The 19,995-nt window shown below is 39.9% G+C and overlaps 1 protein-coding gene across 3 annotated transcripts in view; it reads left to right on the top strand.

The window, feature by feature from the left end:
- Tmcc1 (transmembrane and coiled-coil domain family 1) overlaps positions 1-19,995 on the top strand; it is a 200,165-nt gene that overhangs the window by 97,154 nt on the left and 83,016 nt on the right. The gene's annotated exons all lie outside the window — the stretch shown is intronic.

Raw genomic sequence — 19,995 nt, 5'->3', positions numbered from 1 at the left:
TCTGCCTGCTCTGTGGAATCAAGGCTTACATAGAAATTTCACTAATAAACACAAGAAATTAGCACAAAACAGTTCTAGGAGCCGCCAAGGCCCACAGGAAAATGTTAAGATGAGGGCTTGTGTGAAGAATTGCACATCTAGTGAAGAAATATGTAGGAGGCCTCACAGGGAAGCTGATGGAACAAATATTTAGAGTAAAAAGTCGGTTTCATGGGAACAGTTTCAAGTACGAGATAAAATGGTGAAGTGCCCCTTTAAGAAAGAATAGTAGTTTTTATGAATGGACTCTGGTGGACACAGCCTGGATATATATAGTTTGAGCCCTCTCCTTAGCTAGTGCAGAAGCTGTGTAGAAAGAGGAGGTAAGAGGTGAGCTTTGTCTCAGAACATTGTGATCTCCACAAACTTTATTTTAAAGACATGGCAGTTAGTGGCTAAATTGTACCACAGTTCATTCCTTGTAGACAGAAATGTAAACAAATTATCAGTAGGCATTTTCAACTTTCTTGACTGTAAATCAGAACTGTTAAATCTGTATTGCAATGTGTTAGGGTCCAGGTGACCCCGTTGTAACTGAAACAGAAGGGACGTCATGCTTGCCTCTATCCCAGACCATGTGATAGCTTCATGATCTCACCTGACAGGGACTTTTTCGGATTATTGAAATGCATTTCCTATTCTGTGTGTAGAGAGAGACGCAGGAGGCCCACATTTCTACTAAACAATATGAACAATCCTCGTATTATTCCTTCAGTATTCTTTAGTGGTGAATTTTCAAATATGTAGTAATGTAACAGACACTGTAGTGTTTTTATGACACTACTACACAGGATGATCTTAGAGCTAAGAGCCAGGCAATGATCACTTAACTAGAACAAAACTGCATTCTGGGTATTTTGCTGCTGATATTTTTCTCCAAGTTATAATTTACATAGGTTATCATTTATTACATAAAGAGAATTAGGGAAGGGATGGAAGCACAGTCTACATAGAGAGAATCAGGGTGAGCAGAGCAGTTCTTTCTGCTTATCTTAACAGTGTTTATAGTTCCTGTTACAGGTGGTTATGACAAAACCTTACGGAATTTGTGCCCTTGATTTAGTATGTATTCAGTTGTGAATGCAGTTTGCAGGGCACTTGAACATAAGGAAGAAACTGAATTGGATGTCCTTGAATTTTTCCTATACTCACTGAGATTTAAAGAACTAACTACCTCTGCCCTATCATACAAGTAGTTTTGCTAATAAGAAAGAATCTTGTACAAGAATATAATTTTCTTACTATCTCAGTGTTTTGATAGAAATTTCTGTTAGAAAGTTTGTGAAAGGAAATATCTGTAAAGGTTTGTGGTGGTTTTAACATCAGGATCCATTGATCCTAACTTGAGTTGCCATGTAACTCCTGTAGGCTAGCTACTATTTACAGATGGGCTAAGAAAAAAGAAGGAAATTGTGGAGCTATAGGAGGAGTAAAACTCTTCTTTCCTATTACACCTCTAATCCCAGCATTCAGGGGACAAGCAGGTATATTTCTGTGAGTTCAATGCCAGCCTGGTCTGCAGAGTGAGTTCTAGACCAAACACGCCTACCTGATGTCAAACAAAAGAGTCCTTGACCCTGAGAACATTGTTTTCCTATCTCCTTGAGTGGATCCCAGCTTCTTCGCCATTTCACATTATTTTATTCCTTGCTAGATTGTTTACATGTTACTTCAGAAATACTAACAAAACCTTTTTCTCTCGGCTATACATCTACTGGTAAGCCAGAAATGGAATCCAGCCCCTTCCAGTGTGGCATTTCACTTAATTCTCCTAATGATTCTTAAAGTTGATTGATGTTTCCAGTAATAATGCCCTTTGATTTTACTTTCAAATGATAATTATTTCCCAATGTTCAAAAGTAAATTTTTTAAATGAGATTTTACTTCCAGCATATTTTTTATGGAGATTATAACCCTACCTCTAGAGGTAGCATTTTTAAATTCTTCCTGTTTATGTAAATATGTATTTTTTTGTTGAGCTTTCTAACATGAATGACAAGTGAAACAGTGGTGTGGGACAGTTGTCTGTATTTTGTCAGTTATGTTTTAAATAAATACTGATTGGCCAGTAGTCAGGCAGGAAGTATAGGTGGGACAGACAGTAGAGGTGGGAACAGGAAAATTCTGGGAAGGAGGAAGGAGGAAGCCCATTCCTCCCCAGTCCTGCCCAGACACAGAAGAAGGAAGATGTGACCTGCCCCGCTAAAAAAGGTACCAAGCCCTGTGAACAATGGATTAATACAAGTTATAAGAGTTAACAAGAAGCCTGAGCTAATGGGCCAATCAGATTTATAATGGGTGTAGACTTTTTGTGTGATTCTTTGGGACCTAATGACTGTGGGAACCGGGCAGGACAGAAACCCCAACAAGCAGGCCCTCATGTTACAGAGTGGCACCCACAGTCAGCTAAATCCACATTCCTTCTGTTTGTGTGTTGCTTTCATTGGATAATGAATAAAGAAACTGCTGAACTCAGGTAGGCAGAGTAGGCAGAACTGAATGCTGGGAAGAAGGGCAGAGTGGGAGACGCCATGGATCTCCTGCCTAAGAGGGCCGCTTGTTAGAATCTTGCTGGTAAGCCACAGTCATGTGGCAATACACAGATTAATAAAAATGGATTAAATTAAAATGTAAAAATTAGCCAATAAAAAATTAGAGCTAACGGGCCAGGCAGTGTTTAAATGAATACAGTTTCTGTGTGATTATTTCAGGTGTAAGATAGCTGGGCAGCCGAGACAGAACAAAGGGCCACCCTCCTCATGCAACAAGGCAATGCTTGTAATATTGTCAACTTTAGACATGCTCTGAATAGGCTCTACTTAGTGCAAGTTTCACATTTTCATTAAAGGCAGTCAGCCCCACAGAATCCATCCTTCCCTCTTCTTTCCTGTGTGTGTGTGTGTGTGTNNAGAGAGAGAGAGAGAGAGAGAGAGAGAGAGAGAGAGAGAGAGAGACTATTCTGGCATTGAACTTACTAGCTTCTTTCCTGAGACTTTCAAGGACAAGATTACAGGTGTGCTCCAAGGTTCTGGGCACTGAGTCCACTTTCTGTCTCAGAGAGTATTTGAAATATCATCAACCCATTATGACTTCTTTTTCTGTCATACCAGATTTCATCCCCATTCCATCTGAAAGCTTCCCTTTGTTATGTTTAATTTTTTCATATGATAGAAACCCAGGAAGTAACTTTGCAGTCATGCCTTGAGTTTGCCTATAAAGGTACTAAAGAAAGGTCCCATGGACCTTCAGTTCTGCTGTTGATTTGCTGAGAACAGTCTAACAATCTTTTAGTCCACAAGTGTCCTCTCTACAGTGCCCTGTTTTGCTATCAGTTTGGTGTCAGCAAAGGAAACTTGGAATTATAGCTATTCTCTAGAAATATAGATTATTGATAACTTGAATTTTCAGTTAAAAAAACGATTATTCTTTAGAAATCGGTTTTTAAAGTTCTACCAAATTTTTTGTTGTATGTTATGTGGTGGCATATATGACTTTCTTAATCTTTCTTTGAATTTATTCTCATCGGTAAAATATGAGCATTGCTGCTCTTCTTCTACCATGTGGGTCCCAGGGCTTAAACTCAGATCATTGTCATTGTCATGTTTGGCAGCAAGTGCCTTTACCCTCTGAGCCACCTCAATAACCCTTACTTTTTTTTATTTTTATTTTTATTTTTTTGGTTTTTTTGAGACAGGGTTTCTTTGTGGCTTTGGAGCCTGTCCTGGCACTAGCTCTGTAGACCAGGCTGGTCTCGAACTCACAGAGATCCACCTGCCTCTGCCTCCCAAGTGCTGGGATTAAAGGCATGCGCCACCATCGCCCGGCAACCCTTACAATTTTTAAAAGTATATCAAGTCTGCCTTCTCAGTGATGAACCCTGGGGATACAGTAAAGTGGTACAGTATTATTTGTAATCACAATTTCAAATGTATAGGCAAAGAGTCAGTATTGGGTGGGTACTTTTAAGCAGTAGACATGCAGCATCTCTTTTTGTGTTCCTTCCATTAAATTTTCTTTGTTAAGTTATCCACTGGTGAGCTTTGTAATTGGAAATAGAGCACTTTGCATTTGTGTTTTACTAGAAAGAAAACGTTGCATTTTCCTATTAATCATTGACCTGTTTTTTGTTTGTGTGTTTGTTTTTGTTTTTAGGAGGCTTAAATCAGACAGTGCCATGATTGGCTGCTGTGTCTGTGTGCATTCTGGAACTTGAACTCACTCATCAGGTGTAATCTATAGAATACTTCTGGTGTATTATAAAACCCAAATAAAAGGACCAATAGCATTCTCTTACATGAAATGAGACCTCTAATAAGATAAACTCTGAACACACACCTGTGTTAGAAGTAAAGAGTGCTGCACCCGTTTTTTATTAAAATAGGCTGCTTTCAATTTTGAGAAAAATATTTGTCTATCAGACTATATGACAGGTAGAAAGCTAAAGTAAGGGTCCAGGTGTAGCCCAGTGGTAGAGTGCTTATCTGCCATACTAGGAAAGTCCCTAGTATGTCCCAGGTTCAATCCCTAGCTTGTCTAAAAAGAACAAACCAAAGGCTGAAGTCAGCCTTTTATTTTTATGAAATTAACGGTAAATATTGCATTTAGAGGTGTGGTTGAACTCTTCCTTGGAACCTGTGGTGAAATTTAAAAGTAGATGAAGTAAACTTTCAGGTGACCCTAGAGGATTTGCATCAGTAAATTCTTTCTCTTCCAGTAGGACTTCAAGGCCTGGGAATGTATATCACTGGGTGGAGTGCTTAGCACACATGAGTCTTGGGCTGAATCCTCAGGCATGGTGATACACATCTATGGTCCCAGTGCTTGGGAGGTTCAGGCAAGAGGATCAGAAATTCCATGTGGCCCAAGCCTGGCGTGGTAGCCCATGTCTGCAATGGTAGCATTGAAACCATCTTTACTTATTTTCTAGGGTACTATACTCTTGGTTTCTTCTGACCTTTCACTCTTCATTCAACCTTCGTCTTTTTTATTCCTATGGTATTTATCTTTTAATTAATACTGATATGGCCTAGGCTCAGCCTAATCTACTACATTCTTGGTGATTTCATCCATCTGCTGTGTATGTGTGTGTAAATTTTACTCCCCTTGCTGCATCCTAGATTTGTATTTTCACCTCTTAAACATCTTCTAGAGTGACTCACAGACTTTCTAAACGTAATATACCCTAAACCCAAACTTGTACAGTTTTCGCATCCCCTGGTTCTTTTCAGTTTCTCATCTAGTTTAGTGTCACACCCATCCTTTAGGACTAAAATATTAATACCCATCCCCACCTCTCTCCAGGATCTCTTTACATAGTTCTGGCTATCCAGAAACTCTCTTTGTAGACCAAGCTGGTCTCAAAACTCTGTATGCTGAGTATAGGGATTAAAGATGTTAGCCACTTCTCCTCCTCCTCTAAATATGTCACCTGGTTCCTTTGGCTATTTTCTTTAATGGTTTGTTTTTATTTTATGTGCATTGGTATTTTTGCTTTCATGTATGTTTTGTGATGTTGTCAGATCCCATGGAATTACAGACAGTTGCAAGCTACTATGTGGGTGCTTCCATGTGGGTGGATGCTGAGAATTGAACCCATGTTCTCTGTAAGAGCAGCCAGTGCTCTTAACCACTGAACCAGCTCTACAGTTCTTAAACATACCTATAATTTGCCTATCAGGGCTGGAGAGATGGCTCAGTGGTTAAGAATACTGACTGTTCTTCCAGAGGACTCACATGGCAGTTCACAGCCATCTGTAATTCTACTCTCAGGGGATTTCTTCTGCCCTCTGTAGACACCAGATATACACATGGTACACAGACATAATGCAGACAAAGCATCCATACACATAAAAATAAAAATTGATAAATCTTTAAAAATTGACTGTAGCTTACCAATTTTAAAGTTATGGCCTCATTTTTGATACTAAACTGTTTGACTTTATGGTGCATTAGCATCCCAGCTGGCCTGACAACTTCCTATCAATATTGCCTCATACCTTTAACATAGAAGCCAGAGTGAGGCTATTTGTCCTAAGTTTTATTTGTGTTACTCCTGGGACAGAACAGAAACCCTCCATATCTTCCATTTCTTAAGTTTATCTAGCCTGTAAAGCCATACACAGCATGTTTCTCTACATACTCTCTGACATCATATTCTATTAGCTCCTTGCTCATCCTACTCCAGCCACACTGGTTGGCCTTTCCTATTCCTTTTCAGATTCCTTTGAGTACCTCAGGTTCTAGCTGAGACAACGTCATGAAAAAAGTCAAAACTAAGTTCTGTTAAGTTGTGTAAAAATGTGACTGCATACCATTTTCCTGAGAACTCTAGGCAAACTTGAAGGAGTGGGCTTTAAGAGTCAGTGACAGGAAGGAAACAAAGAATTAAAACCTCATCAGTCAAAATACGGGTGTGAATTTTATATTCTGTAGTATTCCTTGCACCTGAAAGTGTCGTGCATATAATCCATCCACATGTGAATGAATGAGTGAGAACAATAATCAGTGAGAACAGTGTGACCACTGGCATGTACACTGTCAAAGAGAATGTCTACTAATGGTGGATGGAGCCAGGTCTGTCTGTTTGGATACCAGAATAAAGATTTTAAACTAGTTTAGATAAATGTTCTTAGTTTTGTCTTGTTTTAAAACACCCTATGTTGGTATATAGAAGAGAATGTGATGCAAGTGTTGCAGTTATGTGGGGGGGGGGGGGGGGGCCAGTCAGGCGTCGGTACCAGAAAGAACACTGAATACCTTCTCCTCTATAACACTAAAGAATAAAAGTCACAGAAGGTATTTATTGATGGTGTTGCCAAAGAAGATGAAGTGACTGACTCAGAAATGTCACCTGTGAAGTTAGGGATAGGCTTGAAGACTGAGGACTGATATGGGAGTGTCATATCAATCTGTTGATTTCATTGGTTAATTAATAAAGAAACTGCTTGGCCTGATAGGTTAGAACGTAGGTGGGTGAAGTAAACAGAACAGAATGCTGGGAGGAAGAGGAAGTGAGCAAGACGCCATACTGCTCCTCTCCAGGGCAGACACAATGAAGCTCCGACCCAGGATGGATGTAGGCTAGAATCTTCCTGGTAAGTGCACCTTGTGGTGCTACATACATTAATAGAAATGGGCCAAAAAGTGTTTATATGAATACAGTTTGTGTGTCATTATTTTTGGGCATAAGCTAGCCAGGCGGCCGGGAGCTGGGTGGCAGGAATGCAGCCCCGCCGCTCCTTTCTACAGAGGACCTTCTGACAGAATGTGTCCAAGAGGCAACTCTCCAGCACTGTTTGTGTCTTAGGTGGAGATTGTTGGTATGGTTGGCATTTTGATTGCTAAAATAGGACTTTATATTTCCTGTTCTTTTAAAGATTTGTTTTTATTTGTGTGTATGTATGTCTGTGTCTGTATGTGCATGGGTATGTGGATGTTTTGTTTTCATTAGGCCAGAAGAGGGCATCAGATGCCCTGAAGTTGTAGTTACAGGTAGTTTTGAACCACCTGACATGGGTGCTGGGAACCACACTTGGGACCTCTATAAAAGCAGGAAGTACTCTTAACTTGTGTCATCTTTCTTGACCCATATTTCCTGTTCTTTAGGCTACTTGATCTGCTAAAGTCTAAAAAGAATTTAGGATGCAAATCTTTAGCTTAAAGACTTTGAATATATTCTTTCTATGGCTTTTAATTACTTAGTTGTCATCTTGAGGATATTTATCATATTAAAGAACCAAGTGCTATAAAATTAAAGATACTACAAATAACACTTGTTCACATCTTTTTATGATATATTATTGAAAAAAATTTTAGTGAAATAGTTAATACAGATGATGGAATTAAAAGTTGGAGAGAGTTTAAGATTAAGGACCCAAAAGACTACTTTGTGCTGTAGTTGTTACTAGAAAGAAAATGATATTAACAGAGTTTAACCAATGAGTAGAAAATTGTGTTTGAATAGAAGAGATTTTTTAATTTTGCAATGATGTCAATGGATATCTTAGAAGTAAAATCTAACAGAGTACTTGAAGGTGGAAATCATACATTACTATCTAGTTTCCAGGAACATATGCCCTTTCCACATCTCTTACTGATGCTAGGAATGCTGCCTGTGTGATCACTTGTTGAAATCTGACTGATGTTTAGATCAAGACAGCTATTCAGGACCAGATTCTCAGATGAGAAACAAAGCACACAAAAATAAGCTGTAAAGCTGACCATAGCAGTACGCAACACTGAAGGGCTGAAGCTAGAGGGTTTGCCATGTATTCAAGGACAACATGCTCTTCAGAATAAGTCCCTGTCTCAAACCACAGGGGAAAGTAAAACTAGAAAACAAAAACTTGTTATGATACTACTCTTGGCTTCTTTTAATAATTTTGTTAAAGAAAACTATAGGGCCTTAAAAAAATGTCCCTCTAGCAATGTTATTTTCCTTCAGGAATTGAGGAGTTAGGCCTGTAGTGAAGGCTGAAAGGGCAGAGCATCCTTAGCCTGGTTTCATTGAGGCAGCCAGCACATACAGATATTCTTATGACCTCCTGCTTCAGTTCTATGTTCTTTTAGCCTTACTGGTAAAGGGAAATTTTTACTAGGTTTTCCTTTTCTTTTTTCTTTTTTGCCCTTCCTTCCTTCCTTCCTTCCTTCCTTCCTTCCTTCCTTCCTTCCTTCCTTCTTTCTTTTTTTTCTTTTTTGCTGCCCAAGGGAGAGGGTTTGTTTCCCTGTGGGACTATGGAGAAGTCAAGGCAACAGAAGCTTATAGCAGCTGATCACATTGCACCTACAGTCTGGAAGAAGAAAGGGAACGAATAAATGGAAACATCTTCTGTTTTATTTAATGTGCCATAATAAGTAAATGATCTGGGAATTTTTAGACTCTAATGCTGTGGTTTGCTGTTAGAGCACACCAGCGTAACAGAATGTATCTTGTTTACTTTTTGCTTGCTAAGTGTGTCTGCCTGCCAGAGGCTTTTAACCCTGCTACCCACATGATATGAACAAAAGAGCTAGCAGTCTGTTAGAGAAGAACAAAAGAAAAGCAAGAAAAATAATTTTTCTTTAGCTGGAAGATTTCTCTGGAGTCTTGGTGGCTAGAATTCAGGCAGAATCCCAGAAATCAGAGCAGATCAGTGGGAATCATTGTATGTTGGAAGAAGGTGTACCTGCTTGGGGCCTGGACTGCATGAAATGGAAGGTAGGGGATCAACTGCATTTTTCCTTCTAAACTGTTCAATTTTAGGAAAGTCAAGGGGCCTTGTTCTGGAATAAACTCAAGGATCTTGTGTTTTGAGAGAGAAGATAGATGTATGGTCATTGTCTGTGTCAACCTGAGAGGTGGAGCTCACCTGCTGTGCTGGCTTGAATGAGAATGACCCATATAGGCTCAAATGTTTGAATACTTGGTCATCATTTAATAGAACTGTTTGTGAATGATTTGGGGGGGGTGTTTATAAGTTATTAAGGTCATGATATCTCATCCTAGAAATAGAAAATAAAGTAATATAATACACTTGCCTGGCACTGAAATGAGTCTGATGACCTGGTTTAAGTCACTTAGGTGCTTTTTGCTCTTCCTAAAACTAACCTGGAGTCTTGGGGGACACCTGAAATGGAACCTGCCTGTGGCTTTCCCAAAAAGAACACCATTATTTAATTGTTCTTAAAGTAAACATGCATTCTCTAATCTAAGTATTCCCCTAGGAAGATGCTGTAAAATTATCAAGGCTGCATGTGTCCCAAGTATTAATTTTTCCATCAGTGAAGGGGATATATTTTGACAGTAGTAGAAGTGAGTCAGGGTACCTATTATGTTATAGATTCTGTGACCAGCAGTTGATGGATAAGATTCCATTACTCCTTCAATGCTAGAATAATTACAGTTGAAACTGAGAGTTTCCCTGAGAGTTTGTGCCATTGTATAAATTGTTTTGCGCCATTTTTTTCTGGTTAATTTTATATCCTAGCATAGTTCTCCCTATCACATGGTGGGTACCCGATCAATACATTTGTTAGATAAGTACCTTATTCTATGTTTGCATCTCCTTACTGCCAAGTTGCCTTTCCAAATGAGAAGTCTTCTTCTGTGGCAGCAAGAGTTTGTTGCACTTTTCTGTTTTTCCTTTTTTTTTCTTGCTTTTTCTCCCCTCCTTCCTTCTGATCATTTTTTAAATGTTCACATTTCTTAGAGCTGTTTCAGAGATTTTTTTTTTATTCTGTCCCTATACTTCCCGTGAACAGTAATCATTGCAACAATTTGTTCACGTTTGGAAGATGTCCAAATAGTTGTCTCCAGCAAAGAACTTTCTTCCGTGCTAAACTCTAGTTCTATTTATTTTATTATTTATTAACTCATTCCACATACATTTATTGAAAATTGTACCATCTCTACAAGGTATTAAAATGTTCTGCCACTGTTCTCAATTAGCTTGAAGTAAATAATCAAAGCAGATTACAGATAGTGGTGTACAATGATTCTAGATTGGGGTAATGAATGATTAAGGCTGGAGATGAGGTATAAGGGTAAAGAGCAAGGTTTATGTTTATGGAACAAGAAGAATTAAAGAAAATAGAACTACTCTCTTAGGCAAAGCTGAGTAGAAACTAACCAATGTAAATGAGCACTAGCCAGAGCATTTGCTAGAGCATTTGCTAGAGAGGAAGGGGTCATGAGGGCAACTGTAGGAGTTTGATTCCTTTTAAAATTCAGTAGGGGGATGTGGCTCAATAATTGAGTGTTCACCAAGCAAACACATGTTCATTTCCCATTACCAAGACAGTTATATATGCACGTACAGATGTACATACATACATACAAACCTGCCAGTAGTGGAGTCAAAGGGTTTAAATAGAGAGTAACATGGGATTTATACTCTTTTTTTGCACTTGAAGTGTTTCATTTGGTTGGTTGGTTGGTTGGTTGGTTGGTTGGTTGGTTGGTTGGTTGGTTAGTTGGTTGTTTTTCAAGACAGGGTTTCTCTATATAGCCTTGACTGTCATAGACCAGGCTGGCCTCAAACTCACAGAGATAAGCCTACCTTTGCCTTTCAAGTGCTTGGATTAAAGGTGTGTGCCATCACCTGGGATTTATACTTTGAAAAAAATGGTTCTGACCAGTGTGGAGACCATAGAAGGAGATGATGCCTTGTGATGGGGGACAGTAAAGATATGGAGCCTTTGTGAAACTTGATGAACTGAATATAAGAAATGAAGGGAAGAGACAATTGCCTGCTTGATATTTGTTCTGGGATGTTTACTATTGAACTCATCTTTCCCTTCCCTTTTGCTCCCTGAACCTACCTTTCCAGGGTTTTGACTGCTTTGATTTGGGTCTGCAGTCAGATGGGTATCCTTAGTCTATATGCCCTAGTTGGGGTCTAAAGGAGCCGCTAAAGACACAGGCTGACTCGGCTACCAGCTTGTGGACCTTTTGAGTGGTGGTAGAACCTTTAAGTGGTGTGGCCTAGTCATTAGGGAAGTGTCCTTTAAGGAAAATGTAAAATTCTGGTCTCTCCTTTTCTCATTTTTGTTCTGTCACATGCTCATGCCGTGACATGCTTCGTCACCATGAACTTGAAAGCAGCACTGCCAACCAGCCAGGGACTAGAACCTCTGAAACTGACAAGCCTGCCTTACAAAGTTGTTTATCTCAGGCCCTTGTGACAGTGACAGAACACTGAACACGAGCCTTCCTGCATGTCACCTGCTGAATGTGCCCTATTTCTCACGACAAATACTGTGCATTGTCTTCTGTTTCTTGTCCTCTCCCCCGCATACCCTATATGCCCAACAGAGGTCATCAATTCTACTTTCTGAATACCTAACAATTAGCACATTTCTAGGTGCTCATGCCTCTTCCTTCATGTCCTTCTAACTAGCTGGTCTCCTGGCCCCTATGTCTTTTCCTGTATTTACTGAAAAATAGATTTAATTATCACACCTCTCCCAGAAATTTTTGGCTGACCCCTGAGGATAGCATTGAAAGTCCTTAGAATGATCTATAGAGGTTCTTAGGACCGAGTCTGTGTACTTCTTCAGCTTCATCCTTCAGCCTGCTAACCCTTGTTCCCACCAGCCACACAGAGCAACTGTTTACTGTCAGTGAGCCTTGCCCTAGTTGTTCTGTTCCTGGCTACTTTTTCTAACCCTCAATCCACTCCACCCCTTATTGACCACTTTCTACCCTGTATCCCTAACAAACAAGCAAACCTACAGAGGTTCTGATTGTCCTCTGGGCTCACTTAGGAGCCATTCTGACCCACTGCTTTAGGTGAGTTCCTCTGTGCTCCCTCCAGGAACTGTCACTGTTTTGATTTGCCTTTGTTTTCTACTGAATGAAAGCTTCTTGAGACAAGAACAGTCTATCTGTCTATACCACTATGCTTCCAACTTCCAACTTCTTAAAGGGAGTGTAATAGCCAAGCATCATGACACATGTAATCCCAACACTATGGAGGCAAAGTCAGAAGGATCTGCAAGTTCAAAGCTAGTCTGGTCTACGTGGCAAGTTCCAGGCCAGCCAGAGCTACATAGAGGGACTATCTCAGAAAAACAAAACAAACACTAACAAAAAAGAAGAAAAATGGTGCATTAATAGAACATGTACAGTATGATATTTTTATAGAAAACTGAAGAGTGTGTAGATAATACATTAATTGAATAAAGTGATCAAATAATTTAAGACACTTTAAAGTATCTGGACATGACTGCAGCAATGTTTCTGTTGTCACATAAGATAAGGAACTGTTAGCCGGGCGGTGGTGGCGCAAGCCTTTAATCCCAGCACTCGGGAGGCAGACGCAGGCGGATCTCTGGGAGTTCGAGGCCAGCCTGGTCTACAAGAGCTAGTTCCGGGACGGGCACCAAAGCTACAGAGAAACCCTGTCTCGAAAAACAAACAAACAAAAACATATTTATTATTAATTCATTTTTGTTGTTTTTTGGAACAGGGTCTTACTATGTAGCTCTGGCTGACCTAGAATTTGCTATGTAAAACAGGCTGGCCTCAGACTCATATAGACCTGCTTGTCTCTCCCTTCTGAATGCTGGGGTTAAGGTGTACACTACCATGTCCCAGCTAAAATACTTATTCTTATTTTTAATTATGTATATATAAATATGTGCACATTGAGTACAGGTACTTGCTGTGGCCAGCAACTTTGAAATCTACCTGGAGCTGGTGTTATAAGTAGTTGTTAGTCACATGGGTGCTTGAAACAAGGTTCGGGTCATCTGGACAAGCAGCCCAGGCTCTTTATCGCTGAGCTAGCTGTCTAACTTATATTTCTCTTTTCATGGTCTTTGCAAGTTTATCTTTGGATTAATTGCTGGAAGTAATTTTTTAATAATTTTTATTTTGTGTGCCTTGGTGTTTTGCCTGCATGTATATCTGTGTGAGGGTGTCAGATGTTGGAGTTACAGGCAGTTGTGAGCTGCCTTGAGGGTGCTGGGAATTGAACCCAGGTCCTTTTGAAGAGCAGTCAGTGCTCTTAACCACTGAGCTATCTCTCCAGGCCCTGCTGGAAGTAATTTTGCTACGTTCTGTGATACTTCTGTCAAAAAGGGAGCACACTTTTTTATCCCATCAGCTATTCCTGAGGAGCACAGTTTATAGCTTTGTAAATTTCTTCAACCTGATAAACTAGAAACAGTATCTTACTGTGACTTTAATCTGCATTGTTTCATTGTGAGCATCTTTTCTTATATTGAAAGCTGTTTGTATTTCTTTTTCCACATAGGTGTTTGAATATCCTCAGCTATTGCCAGAGGTTTCTCTCCTGCCCAGTCCTGCAGCCATTCAGTCCCAAAGAAACACACAGAGGTCTACATTAATTATAAACTGCTTGGCCTATTAGCTCAGGCTTCTTATTAACTAATTCTTACTTCTCAAATTAGCCAATAATTATTGTCTCTGTTAACCACGTGACTTGGTACCTTTTATCAGTGAGGCCTTCTCATCTTGTTTCCTCTATGTCTGGGTGAGGACTACAGACTAACTCTTTCCTCTTCCCAGAATTCTCCTGTTCTCGTTTCCCTGCCTCTACTTTCTGCTTGGCTACTGGCCAATCAGTGTTTTATTAAAACAATACAAGTGACAGGGTCCCACAGCACTCAGCTTTATGCTTTTTTTCTTTATATGGAAAGGATAGGAAGTATTTTTCTTTTAAATAAGTGACATTTTTACGTTAAATTTTCTTTCTTCTTTGTTCTCTACACTTACATAATTCTTCCGTAGTTGTTTTTTTTTATGTTTTTCTTTTTTTTCATTTTTCCCATTGCCACTAGCCTCATTCAGGTCAGCACCTTTTTTTTTTTTTTTTTTTTTTTCTTCCCTGAGACAGAGTTTCTCCATGTATCCCTGGCTGTTCTGGAACTCACTCTGTAGAGCAGGCTGGTCTCAAATTCACAGAGATCTGTCTGCCTCCAAGGTGCTAGGATTAAAGGCATGCAACACCACCGCCAGCCAGCATCACTTTTTATAAGACAATTATAGTAGCAGTTTAACTAGTTACCCATTTCTAATTTCACCTTTACCAAATCTGTTTTGTTCAAACATCACATGGATCTTTCTAAACTCTGTCTTTCATAGTTGTTCTTTGTGTGTGCCTTCAGTGCACGCTGTCAGAGTGAAATTCCTATTTCTTTACACACTGTTCACACCCTATATAACATGTATCACTGAATCCAGTGTTGCAGCCTTAGTTCTCATCTGTGACATCAGTGCATGCTGTTCACTGCTTTTCAATGCTCTGGGTTTATTCACTTTGTTTTTCTACTTCTGTTTTCTAGCCCAGATCACTTGACCCTTTTTTCTCCTTTCTGGCTAGCCCTCTCTCTTCATTGAAACTCTACCCACTGTTCAACCAGTGGCATCAGATGTCCTTCAACACCTCTCATCTTCTATATCAGAGCTGTTGCTAGGGACATACTGATTTCTGAGCACTTTGACTATGAACCATTCTAAAGGTGGCCATCTAGAATCCAGAGGTGTAGGGTATGTGTTGGGTTTTGTGATGGTGGTTTTGTTTTTGTTGTTCTTACTTTTGGGGGGGGTGTTTTGTGTGTGTGTGTGTGTTCTGGTTGGTTTTTTTTTTTTCCCTCAATGTAGCCCTGTATGTCCTGGAACTTGCTCTGTAGATCAGGCTACCCTCAAACTCAGAGATCCAAGATCTTCTTGACATTGCCTCCCAAGTGCTGGGATTAAAGAAGTATAGTACTTCCTTCCAGTGGTTTTTTGTTCTTTTGTTTACTTTCTTTTTGAATGGTTGATAGGTTTTATTTTGCTTTTAAATTTTATGTGTATGAATGTTTTGCATTTATGTCTGTGTGCCACATGCATGCCTGATGCTATGGAGGCGAAAAGAGGATATTAGGGCCCTACAAGTGTAGTAGTAGATGGTCGTAAACTGCCATCCGGATTCTGGGAATCAAACCTAGGACTTCTGGAAGAATAACCAGTGCTCTTAACCACTGACCCACCTGTTTAATCCTATTTTGTCTTATTTTGGAGATAGGATCTCACTGTGTATTATCCCAGGCCAGTTTAAAACTCAAGCGTATTCTGCCTCAATCTCCTTGAGTACTCACTCCATCTGTCACCATGTTTGGTACACATTTTTTTTTTTACTTTTTTAATAGTGTATGCTAATTCTTCATAATGATGGATTTCATTGTTACATTTTCATATCTGTGCAGAACATACTTTAATCAAAATCACTTTACTTGATACTTTTTCATATCCTTTCTTTTTCTCAGAGTCTATCTTCTACTTGGATTTTTTTAATTCTATATTTTATGATTGAGAAAATGCATATAATAGTTGTTTTTCTGAATCTAGCTGGCTTCATTTCTTTTAACATAATGATCCAGGAAATCATCTGTTTTCCCAGAAATGTCATGATTTTGTTCTTTCCCACAAAATAAAATTCCATTTTATACATACCATATTTTTTTATCTATCCATCAGAACCTAAACTAATTCTATAACATTGCTCCTGGAAGTTGTACTTCAGTGTGTGTGCAGGTGTCTCTGTTACGTGCTGGTTTGAATTTTTTTGACTGTTTAGTATGACATCTGGGTTCTGTAAGTCTGTTCCATACCTTGTTGAAAGAGCTGCAGGCCTCTTCCCATAGCCCGGTTCCTGGCTGCCTGGCTAGCTTATGCCCCAAAATAACAACACACCAATTGTATTCTTTTAAACACTGCTTGGCCCATTATATTTAGCCTCTTCTCGGCTAACTCGCACCTGGACTAGCCCATTTCTAATAATGTGGGTAGCAACCCCAAGATGCACTTACCAGGAAGATTCTAGCCTACGTCCATCCTGGGTCAGAGCTTCATTGTGTCTGCCCGGTAGAAGGGAGCATGGCGTCTGAATTCACTTCCTCTTCCTCCCAGTATTCTTTTCTGTTTACTCCACCCACCTGTGTTCTAACCCATTAGGGCCAAGTAGTTTCTTTATTAGCCAATGACCTTCCTCCATCAATACCTGGTTTCTTCGAGGTTGCACTGATTTACATTCTTACCAACAGTATAAAGCCCTCACCTCTATCAAATCCTTGCCAGCTCTTGTTGTTTTCTTCTAGTGACCATTCTTACTGAGATAATATGAAACCTCAGTGTAGTTTTGATTTTCCTGATAACTGAAAATGTTGAATTATCTTCCCATATGTTTGTCAGGAGTTTTCCTAACTTTTGATTAATCACTTTAAGGTAATACTTGTCTTAGGATTTCTATTGCTGTAAAGAGACACCATGACCACAACAGCTCTTATAAAGAGAACATTTCATTGTGGTGGTTCTCTTGCAGTTCAGAGATTGAGTCTGTCATCATCATGGTGGGACATGGTGGTGTGCAGGCAGACGTGCTGGAGAGGTAGCTGAGTATCCTACCTCTTGGCTTTTAGGCAACCGGAAGTGGTCTCCGTGTCACTCTTAATAGGGCTGAGGCAGAGAGGCAGAGCTGGTCCTGGTCCTGTTGGTCTCTCCCTAGAGCTGAGCAGGATGGTAGGTGTCAACGACCCAAACCTCCCCTGACCACCAGAGAAAAACACACGGTGTTGGGAGTCTTGTCAAAGTGTTTATATTAGGCAGGAACTTATATAGGGTTGTGATAGGGTGGGAGTCTTGGGATGGGGTGAGGTGGAGTAAGAAATAAGGGCCAATAATAAATACCCTGCCATGTTAGAGGTGGCTGGGCAGAGACGGGTTTAGGTCAGGCTGTGCTGAGTCACTCATAAGTAAAAGTCATGGTCACAGACAAGTCTCCAAACTCGAGCTAGGCTTAGGAAGTTAAACTGGGCCTCATGCCCCAGCCTCATAAAGCCCAACAACACTGAGAAAAGCTTTAGCAAGAAAGACTTCAAAGCCCGCCCCCACTGTGGCACTCTTCCTCCAACAAGACTATACCTGCTTCAACAAGGCCACTACCTTTGGGGGCCATTTTCTTTCAAATAACCCCAGGGCTGGTAATGCTTCTGTTGTTCCATCACTTCAGTTTCTATTAGGGTAATGATCTTGATTGTTTAGGAGACTAGACACTTAATTTTGGTTTTATCCTGACATAGCCTTTTCTTCAAGTTGACGAAAGTGTTTTTGCAAAGGCTGTGCAGGATCCAAGAACCCACATCATAGCATGCTTCCTGTGGTGTGACACTTCATGATTAAGATTTAGAATTGAAATCTGTGCTGTAGAAAGATTTTGATAGTGTTGCAAGTATTGTATCAACTGACCTTATTGATACTCTGCAGTATATCTACCGTTTTAGATTTTTGTTTTTTGATTGAATTGCATTATGAGAGATCATTACAGGGGCCCTTGGAGCTTCCAAAACTTATCAGCCTGTCCTACTAGGTTACTATTGCTGTGATAAAATACCATGAGCCTTTAAAGCAACTTGGGAAGGAAAGGGTTTACATTACTCTTCCACTTTTACATTGCTCTTCATCATAGAAGGAAGTCAGGACAGGAACTCAAACAGGGAAAGAACCTGGACGCAGGAGCTAATGAAGAAGAGAAGCCATGGAGGAATGCTGTTTACTGGCTTGCTCAGTCTCCTCTCTTACAGAACCCTACCACAGCCCAGGGATGGCACCACCTTCAATGGGCTGGGCCCTCCTCCATCAATCTCTAATTGAGATAATGCCTTACAGGCTTGCCTAGAGCCCGATCTTATGGCAACATTTTCTTTGTGGATTTTTTGAGACAGGATTTCCCTGTAGCCTTAGTTGTCCTGAAACTTGAGCTGCAGACCACTCTGGCCTCAAACTCACAAAAATTGGCCTTCCTCTTCCTCCCAAGTGCTGGGATTAAAAGTGTGGGCCATCATCACCCAGCTGGAGGCATTTTCTTAATTGAGGTTCTCTCAGATGACTTTAGCTTATGTCTAGTTGACATAAAACATACAGTCTTGAAAGGTCTATTTGCTTACCAAGAATAATGTGGTTGCCCCTTTAGTGACACATAGGAAATAAAAATTCCATTTTGTTCAGGTATGGTGTCTCATGCTTGTAATCCCAGCCCTGGGGAATCTGATGCAGGAGGATTACCATGAGTCCTAAACTAGATTGAGCTACAGAGTGAGACTATGCCTAAAAAATCAACCTGAAAACAATGTTTCATTTTTACCAAAAATGCATTGTGTGGAAGACCATTTTGAAGTGTGATCTAATTAGTTTTAATAATAAAAAACCCAGACTCAGATATCGGGGTAAAAGCTGAAAGATGAGAGATGTAAAAGACACCTCAGTCACCTCTTAACCTCTCGACTCTCCTGACTGAAAGGGGCTGAGCCCCTTTCTCCACCCCCACCTTATTACTTCCTGTCTCCTGTCTGTACAAACCTCCAGACTTCTATGGTTAACTAGTGGCTAGCTTCACCTTCTGATCTCCAGGCAAGTTTTATTCGTCAGACCACAAACAAAATATCACAACACCATTTGCAGTTATGATACACATGACTGGGAGAGAACAGAAAACCAGAAGGTTCTTCATTGCTTTTCACCCAAGGATACTTGTGACTAATGACAAAGAGTATTTACAGTGGGTTTTTTTTTTTTTGTTTTTTTTTTTTGTTTTTTTTTTTGGCACTGTAAACTGAAACCAGGCCTTTGCACATGCTAGGCAAACTAACTTACTTACTTACTTTTTTCTTTTTTCCTTGGTTTTTCAAGACAAGGTTTCTCTGTGTAACTGCTCTTGCTGTCCTAGAACTTGCTTTGTAGGCCAAGCTGGCCTCAAACTCACAAATTTGCCTCCTCTGTCTCCCAGGAAATCTTTTTTGAAAGTATTTTTGAAGTATTTCTGTGAGACTTAGTTCTTCTGGATTGCTTTTTTGCCCTGACTGAAAGGGGATGCAAAGTTTCTGTTGTCTGCAGGTGTCAGCATAAGAACATGAGCAATGAGATTAAGGACCTGTTGCTTTAAGTGAGCAAACTGGGCAGAGATGGGAAAGTCTGCTGAACTTTCTCCTGGCCCCTTACCTTCTCTTAATAAGGCTGTAATTTTTAGATCCCACATATGCAGGCAGTCCTCCAGTCCTGCTAACAAACTTTATTTAGTGCCATGCTCTATATATCTATGCAAAAGGATTCAAGAAAACAAAGATGGACGGCCTTAAGACTTACATCAGTCAAGCCTTTGTTAATAGATGCTCAAACCCAGCTACTGAGAGTGCAAGAATAGAAAAGCATTTTATGAAATAGACAGCCAAGGGATAGCCTTAAGGTTATAACCTACTCTTATTTTCTCCTGTGGGGTATATGAATTTCACTTGGTATTGTAGTATATAGGCCTAACCCAGACCCCTGTTTTTCTTTAAAATGAGCTATCAAATCATATTTTTCTGAGACAGATAAAGAGTAAATGGTGTAAGTTTCTCTAGGCAGTGGACAATAAGAAAGGGAAATGACAAATTGAATCAGCAGAATTTACAATGAGTGAAAACATATTCCCAGAT

The sequence above is a fragment of the Alexandromys fortis genome, unplaced genomic scaffold, assembly GCF_014885135.2.
Source record: "Alexandromys fortis isolate MF-2015 unplaced genomic scaffold, M_Fortis_MF-2015_v1.1 scaffold_59, whole genome shotgun sequence".
Taxonomy (NCBI): domain Eukaryota; kingdom Metazoa; phylum Chordata; class Mammalia; order Rodentia; family Cricetidae; genus Alexandromys; species Alexandromys fortis.
Note: the sequence above shows the minus strand (reverse complement) of the source record. Positions and strands in the feature narration are given on the sequence as shown.